At 34.6% G+C, this 8,442-nt stretch overlaps 1 pseudogene; it reads right to left on the reverse strand.

The window, feature by feature from the left end:
• Positions 1-5,674: 5,674 nt before the first annotated feature.
• Positions 5,675-8,407, reverse strand: LOC113099167 (gamma-secretase subunit PEN-2-like; annotated as a pseudogene).
• Between the last annotated feature and the right edge of the window lie 35 nt (positions 8,408-8,442).

Consider the following 8,442-nt stretch of genomic DNA (forward strand, 5'->3'; position numbering starts at 1 on the left):
TACAGGCTAATGAACATTATATATGTTTGTGAAACTTTTCATTAATCCAAAGCTCATTTTGTTCTGCTGATTTCTGTTGTTACTTTATTTTAAATAAAACCACAGTGTATTATAAAATCTTACCTCCATTGATTGCAATTTCCTAAAGGATATTTCTGCTCTCACAATAGCAAATTCTTATTGAAGGGTTTTCCCTAAAAAGCAACAAAATAAATAACAAGAAAATAAATAAAATATGATTTCTGATACAAATAAAAAAACTACAAAGATATTGGTTAACAATTAAGTCAGTTTAACTAATGATATATGGGACACAATATAGGAAAAAATGGCAAAAATAAAATAAAATACAACACTTTTTATGGAGCATTTTACTTTTGCTTTAGTTGGATGTTCATCTAATATTTTTTTTAAATGTTACTTCTTGTTTCAGAAATGTTTTGAATGTTCAGAAACCATTCAAATGTAACATTTAAATGGGAACATAATGAAAATGTTACACTCTAAAAACTGCTGGGTTGAAAACAACCCAATTTGGGTTATTTTGACAACCCAGTGCTGGGTCAAAAAGGGACGAACCCAGCGCTGGGTTGTTTTAACCCAACCAGTTGGGTTATCATATTTAACCCAGCCTGCTGGGTTGCCTTTTTTATGGTTTAAAATGACTATATTGCAGGGTTTAAAAAAACAGAGCGGGTGTTTTTTTATCACTGTATTTCAGAAGGAAAACTATTGTATTTAGAAAATGTTCGATATCATTTCGCATGTGCTTGATAAGGCAGCGTTTGTGAGCTCAGCACCGCTCTGCAGCCGTTACCGGAGAAACCTACCTCTCCCGCTCTTAGCGCCTCCTGCTGGCAGAAAATAAACTCGCAGAGTGCAGCCATGTGGGGAAACAATGCATTTCTACGTTAAAATTAACCCAAATTGAGCTAGGCATTAAACCTACAAATGTTGTTCATTTTAAATATCACTTTTACACACAAATAATAATTACCAAAAGGAAAATATTTATTAAAAACAAGAGAAGAGTCAAAAAGTAACATGTTAGAAGAAATGCAGAAAAGGATGGCATTAACAGCTACAGAGTTCATAAACAAAGCATTGAACATTTGATGAATATAACTTAAGATCAAACTGGACTTTGTTCAATTGTATATATTAACACATACAATAAATTTACAATTAGTTAGGTTTTTTTCCAACTATTCTGGCATGACAGTACACAAATAAATCACAACATTAACTTTGATATTATAACATTTAACAGACGCATGTGTGTGTGTGTGTGTGTGTGTGAGAAAGAATGTGAGCAGGTGTATGAATGACAGAGTGTAAACTCTTCTACTAAACAACACAGAAAAAGCATTTAATTTTTTTTTTTTTAACAAATTATACACTTACAGTTTGTTTCATAGTCCATGAATACAGATCATGCATCACGGTCAATTTTCATGATCTCTTTAGCATAACTGATGTAATCATGAAGAAACCCCATCAGCACAGCATGTGACATCTTCTACATCATCCAGGGCAGCGTCCTCCTTTAAAACCACTGCTGTTTAGGGGAAAGAAGATTCTCCTCTCTGACCAGCATTCATCCCAGTCACCGCCTGCTCTTCATCAGTGGCCTGAGAGAAACACATATGAAAAAATTAAACATTTAAACATTTTAAAGTTTCAACACTTTGTGCGGTTGTTTAATGTCTCAGTCCACCACAGCGCTCCAGAAGTCTATAATGGCAGCACTAGTGTGAGGGCAGGTGATATTGTTTGAATAAATATTGCTTTCAGAAAGCTTCTTTACTGAAACATTAAAACAGACATGACATTCACATACCTCACAAATGTTCATGTACATGGAGGGCTGCTCTTCAAACCGTTAGTTCAACAAATAATTAAAATGTTCATAATTTACTCTCCCCATGTTTTTCCAGACTCATACAAAATCTGCTAATTTTTTGGAAAACATATGAATATATTTAATATTCTCTTTTTGTGTCCTCCATTGCTGGTCTGGGAGACCAGTATTTTATTTTGAACATACATGTTTGCTATCATATAATTTAAGATGTATTCATATATAAATATCAGAATTTACTTTTACAATAACTCTATATTTATGAAGCTTGAAAATACTGATCATCTAAACTATAAATGGATTAACAAATATTATGAGAAAACTAAAAATATATTAATTTATGTTGTAAAGACAGACAAAAGTCTTATAGGTTTGGAATGACTTGAGGGCAAGTAAATGATTTTTTGTGTGAACTTTACCTCTTAGAGCAAAGACCAAGAATAATGACTCTCCAAATCAGACAACTCCAAAGTTGGTTTGATTTCTGCAATGAAAAACACAGACATCAATGGTCTTAATGAAATGAGCACGTAATCACACTGTTGTTGCATCAAAATGTGAAGTTAACAGGCAGGACACAACAGAAACATTAATTTTCTAAAAAAAAAAAAAAGTAATAATAATTTAACTTACATCAGTCTCAAAAGAATGAAGTTATCTTGTCTCTGGATTTCAACATCTAAAAAAAACACACACATTATTTTAGTCTTAGTAAAAATAAAGATAACTTTATGTTATTCTGAAGTTTACTCTCCTTAACCCGTCTGTCCCTCAGAAGAACACCTCCTCCTCATCCTCACACAGGTCTGTGACTCCTCACACAAACAGCTTCTGTCTGTGTCTTTAACTCTCAGCGCGAGGACAATGAAGACAGAAGCTGGACAAGTCTGAAATATTACATGTAAAACATACTTTTAACAGTTACTACTTCAACAGCCTCAAAATAATTATGCTAGTCTTTACTACACAATGCCGTTTCCTTTAGGAGACAAACATACATTCAGTTTAACCGCGAAAAAAAAAGACAAATTCACATGAGCGTAACCGTGACCATAACAATCTGTTAACGCCTCAAAGAGAACAGATAATGTAAAATCTTATGTAAATATGACAAAATACAATCACAGACGTTATATTAAAAGTACATCCTCCGTTCAGTAACGTTACATGAGGCAGTTAAGACCTCCGTGTCCGAGGCGAAAACCGCTTCCGTTTTTTATATAACGTTAGATATAACGTTAAGCTCCTTTGTTTCCGCCTTTCATAAAACCTTCCGCCTTTCATACAACCGGGTAAACAATAAAAGATAACTTTACATTTTGAATATTTAACGTTACTTACCATAGTCTTTCACTCGCTTCTCGCTTCTATCACGCTGAGAAAATGGCGGCTGCTCGCACTGGAGACGTACGATTTTGACGTGACGTGACGTGACGTGCGTGCTCTCCTTCACGTCCGCGTCCTCAACCCACCCCCGCTGGGTTAAAATAGATAGTTATTTTCAACCCAAACTTGGGTTAAAACATCCCAAAGTCCTATCCAACGGCCTCAACCCAGCAGTTGGGTTGAAAAAACAACCCAGCGTTTTTTAGAGTGTAGCAAAATGTCAGCTGACTGATTTTTCAAACTGTGTTTTAATCATAAAAATATCGTAAAATGTCTGCGGTTGTCAGTTTACTCTTGGAGTAACATCAGTATATTCTTCTTATACTGATGAGTATAAGAAGAAGCTTAAACAGTCTCTGCTGCTGGTGCTGGAGACGGCTTTTGCTGAAGATCATCTGGACTTTAAGGCAGATGCAGAAAGACGTGCAGGACAAGAAAACCAAATTTAATTGTTAGATATGTAGAAAACTGGTCTCTAAATTTTAAACCTGGATCTAATCCAGTATGTTTATAGTACTTATCTAGCAATTTGTAAAAAAAAAAAAAAAAAAAAAAAAAAAACACACCTGCAAAATTCACGTTTGGAGCATGACTGTGTATAATCGTGTGTTGTAAAACCAAACAGAGAACATCTCTTCAAGTACAGGCTAATGAACATTATATATGTTTGTGAAACTTTTTATGAATCTAAATACTCATTTTATTCTTCTGATTTCTGTTGGAACTTTATTTTGAAAAAAACCACAGTGTATCATATAATGTTACCTGAATTTGACTGCAATTTCCTAAAGGATAATTATGCTCTCACAGTAAATCCTAATTGAATGGTGTTCCTTAAAAATCAACTAAATAAATAACAATTACATGTAATAAGATAAAAAAAGAAGAAAACATATGTATATGATTTCTGGTACAAATACAGCATTATTATATACAAAACAAAGAACAGCTCTTGATCTCTAAGATATGACAGTAAAAGAGGACACACAATCCTTTTTCTAATATGGAATTGGAATGGAATGGTAAAAGGGTGTTACGTGAAAAGGATAGAATATGATAAGTAAGAGATAATGTTCTGAGAGATGAGAATATAAGAGAGGAAGGATGCCCTGCCTTCACTGTCACACTCTTCAGACGCTTTGACTGACTGTACGACTGCTGGCCTTTTCTTTCCAGAAAATAAAACTCAAAGACAATTGGTATATTAGTCTATTATTCAGAATTATTTGTTTATTTGCCACAAGTTACTACTTGTTTCAGAATGTTCAGAGAACATTCAGAATGTTCCCATAGTGTTTGCAAAATTATAATATGTGATCTTTTCTTATATAAAGTCAACATTTTAAATCATTTATGAAAAAAATAACATCCTGAAGTAGCATTTTAATAGAAACAAATAACAAAATTAGCAAAATGTCACCTGAGCAAAGGAAGTGACCCCGCACGCAAGCAAAAAAGACGCAGAAAATGGGAATAATCCCACAAATTACCCCTGCAACAATATATGAGCTATATTTCTTTGCATTTTGAGGAGCTGTAGTTACATGTGAAACAAGTCACCCTCCGTGTGCTTGACTTGAACCCGTGGTCTCTCATCTGAGCCGTGCTGGCATCTGTTGTATTAAGCGTGCCAACATGAAACTATTTAGTTATGTATGACAGTTAATTATATTTATTGATATTAATTATTTTGTGAAGGCCTATGTTATTTTTAAAAAGCATATTACATTTATATGTTTAAATAAAACAAATACAAATGTTTCTTCAAAGACATTTTGCGTGTGTGGGATGATTTGATCGATATGATTTAGCTGATTTTATTTATCTGATCAAAATACACTTCAAATGTAAAAAATATTATTAAAATACAATATTCAAATACAAATACTGAAATGAGTACACACACATACAGTTTATATACTGTGTGGGTATATATATATATATATATATATATATATATATATATATATATATATATATAGAGTGGTGTGAAAAGGTGTGATTTCTTTTTTTAGTCACACCTTATTCTTTCAGATAAAACTAATTTAAATATTAATCAAAGATAACACAAGTAAACAACATACAGTTTTTAAATGAAGGTTTTTATTATTAATGGAAAACTACATTTAAAAAAAAAAAAAAAAAAAAAAAAAAAAAAAAACTACATGGCCCTGTGTGAAGAGGTGTTTGCCCCCCTGTTAAATCTGTGGTTTATCAGACCTGAGTTCAGTTTCTCTAGACACACCCAGGCCTGATTACTGCTACACCTGTTCACAATCAAGAAATCTCTTAAATAGGCCTGACAACGTGAAGTAGACCAAAGGATCTTCAAAAGCTAATGCCGAGATCCAAAGAAATTCAGCAGAAAAAAAAGAATGCCATTTGTTTTGAGAACAATAATATTATATGTCATATCAACTGCCAAAACACAGTACAAAGGCTTTATTTTGGATGGACCTGACTTTTGTCATACATTCTTTTTAATGCACTGACAGAGGTCTGAGCTAGTCATATGAATGTGTGATCTCAAATCTTATAGGAAGTAGTAGTAGTGCTGGAAATGAACTCTTGCACTTTAGCATGGTGCATCCATGTCCATATGATCTCGCTCAATTAACAAACGATTTCATCTGAGGCCTGTTTCAGAAAGGAGGTTAAGTGAAAACTCTGAGTATGTTAACCCTGAAATGAGGGAAACTCTAGGTTTTCTGTTACAGAATGGGAGGTTTGTCAAACCTGAGAAAGCAGGTAAACAGAGCTAACTTATACCCAGATCTATGAACCTAACCTGGGGTGTATTTCCCAAAAGCATAGTTGCTAACCTGTTAGCAAATTAGTTGGTTGGCAATGGGACATTGTATTGCAACCAACAAAGTTGCTAACTTAATTAGCAACTATGCTTTTGGGAAATGCACCCCTGGTCAGTAGCAGGTTTTCTTTGATAAACCCAGAGGTTCTTTTGGTCTCCTTCTTACAAAGTGTTATTAGAGAGAGAGAGAGAGAGAGAGAAACAGAGGTATTGTGAACCAGCAGATCTGATCAGGATGTGCCGAGGGGAATGGTGAAGGAGAGGTAATCTCCCACCTCACCCCACCGTGCTCTGAAGTGCTGGAATATGGTGATCCATGTTGTCAGCACAGCCACCCACACTATGAGCCCATAGCTGACTTCTTTATGTCTGTGGAGGCCAGAAGAAAAGGTACACATCACATTCAAGATGTCATGCATCGTAACTAAGATACCATTTCACTGACAGCACTCTATTAACCCTGTGAAGTCTACTGAATCATATTAGATATGCACAATTCTTAAGTTATTAGCATGATAAAATCTTGAAAGCTTCTACACAGTCTACTAGAAGTCTACTGTTGTTTGATTGATAGTTTATACTTCTCTAGCAAGTAAAAGGCCTTTTAGTATCATTCTACAAATGTCCATTGTCAGGTTAACATTTACCCATGCATTATTTCTTAATAAAATCAATAAAACGTACAGATTTGATCGTAAAAATAAACAATATCATCTTACAAAGACATATTATTGGAAGACATAGAATGAAATGTATATTCATTTAATGTGCGTAGTCTGCAATACTATTACAAAAATCACATTTACAAGCTATGAGAATTTCATCTTACATTTTTTTGCCATATAAATATCAGCAACTGCACCAAACTACATTTGTTTTCCTAGTCAAGAGTGAGCTTCATATTCTCACTTGATTATACTATATATGATCCATAAAAGCCTGATGTATCAAATCAGCATGATAAAAGATTAAATAAAAAATATATATATTTTTCTGACTTTTATTTCATATGTTTGGCTTTACAGGGTTAACTAACTAGGGAGAATAAATACAATATGGAAGAAAAAAAAAAAACCCTACAATTAAACCATGTAATACATTGCAAACCACCCAAAGATGCCAAGTATTAATCTTAGTTTACATTTTGGTTTTAATGATGATTTTTTTTCATAATTTCTTTTTTATGACTTAATAAACGTGACAACTTAAATATAGCACTGTATTTAATACAGCCGACTGATAAACACATGGAAGTCAAAGTGTTTCTAGCCCATAAAAGTATCACGAGCCTTGCATATAAACGCACTTTAGTTCACACAAACGCAGCTCGTGAAGTCCAGTGAGGGAACAGCTTTATCAGCCTGTTTGGAGCTGCTATGTAAAGATCCTCCTTACATTTGTGCATATTAAATAGCAATGAAGACTATATTATCTTAATACTGGCATACACTGACTCTAAATAAGAATTATGTCTGTGTAGGCAGATTCTTGCAGAAGAGTTGCGAGGAAGAATATCACCCACAGAAATGTGTTAGAACACACGTCTTGTAAAACAGCGAGTCATTACGTGTATTCGCCACATACTCACATGACTTGATCTGCTGCTGTTCTGTGTATGCAGGTTTTAAAAAGGCCTCTTTAAAAAACCACAGTACATTTACCAGCCACAGAAAGGGGAGGAATGCAAAGCCACCTGAGGAACAAATCAAGCACAATGAAAACAACAATACGTGCAGGAAAAATGCATTGCATCTTGTCATTATATTTCATTGTTACAACATACCTAAATAGTATCTCCTGCAGAGGCTAAGCTTCTCTTCATTGGGCATCCGTTCGAGGTTCATTGTGAAGTTTCCTAGAAAGAAAACCCTTGATAAATCCATCTGCTGGTATCCAACTGAACTGATCAATATGCTGCAACATTGCTGCCATCTGCCTACACAGAACAGTACTGCCATAATACAAGGACATAGGGATTACTGTAATCATGCATTAAAACCGCCATCACAGCTTTGTCATACAATCGATACTTCTAGGCAGATATACAATTATACCAATAACTGTAAATGATTGGAGCAACAAGATGAAAACCCTTCTAATTAACCCCTCAGTCAAAACAACATTACTGGACTGCGAGCAAACAATAACTGGTCGCACACGGCGGACTGTCTGCTTTAAAACCTTACACGGACTGTTAGTTTTCGCAAAGGACGGTGGATACCTTGTAAGCCGAGCTCAGGCGAGAAAACTGAGGGTTCAATACAACAAAGGCGAGGGGGAAACAACTTTTATGGTTCCGCTTCCTGATGAAAACTAAGGTGTGACGTCACTGCAACGGCGGTGCATGATGGGTAATGGAGTTTTCAGGGACAGGCGTTAAGAACGT

The sequence above is a fragment of the Carassius auratus genome, unplaced genomic scaffold (assembly GCF_003368295.1).
Source record: "Carassius auratus strain Wakin unplaced genomic scaffold, ASM336829v1 scaf_tig00216878, whole genome shotgun sequence".
NCBI classification, from domain to species: Eukaryota; Metazoa; Chordata; class Actinopteri; order Cypriniformes; family Cyprinidae; genus Carassius; species Carassius auratus.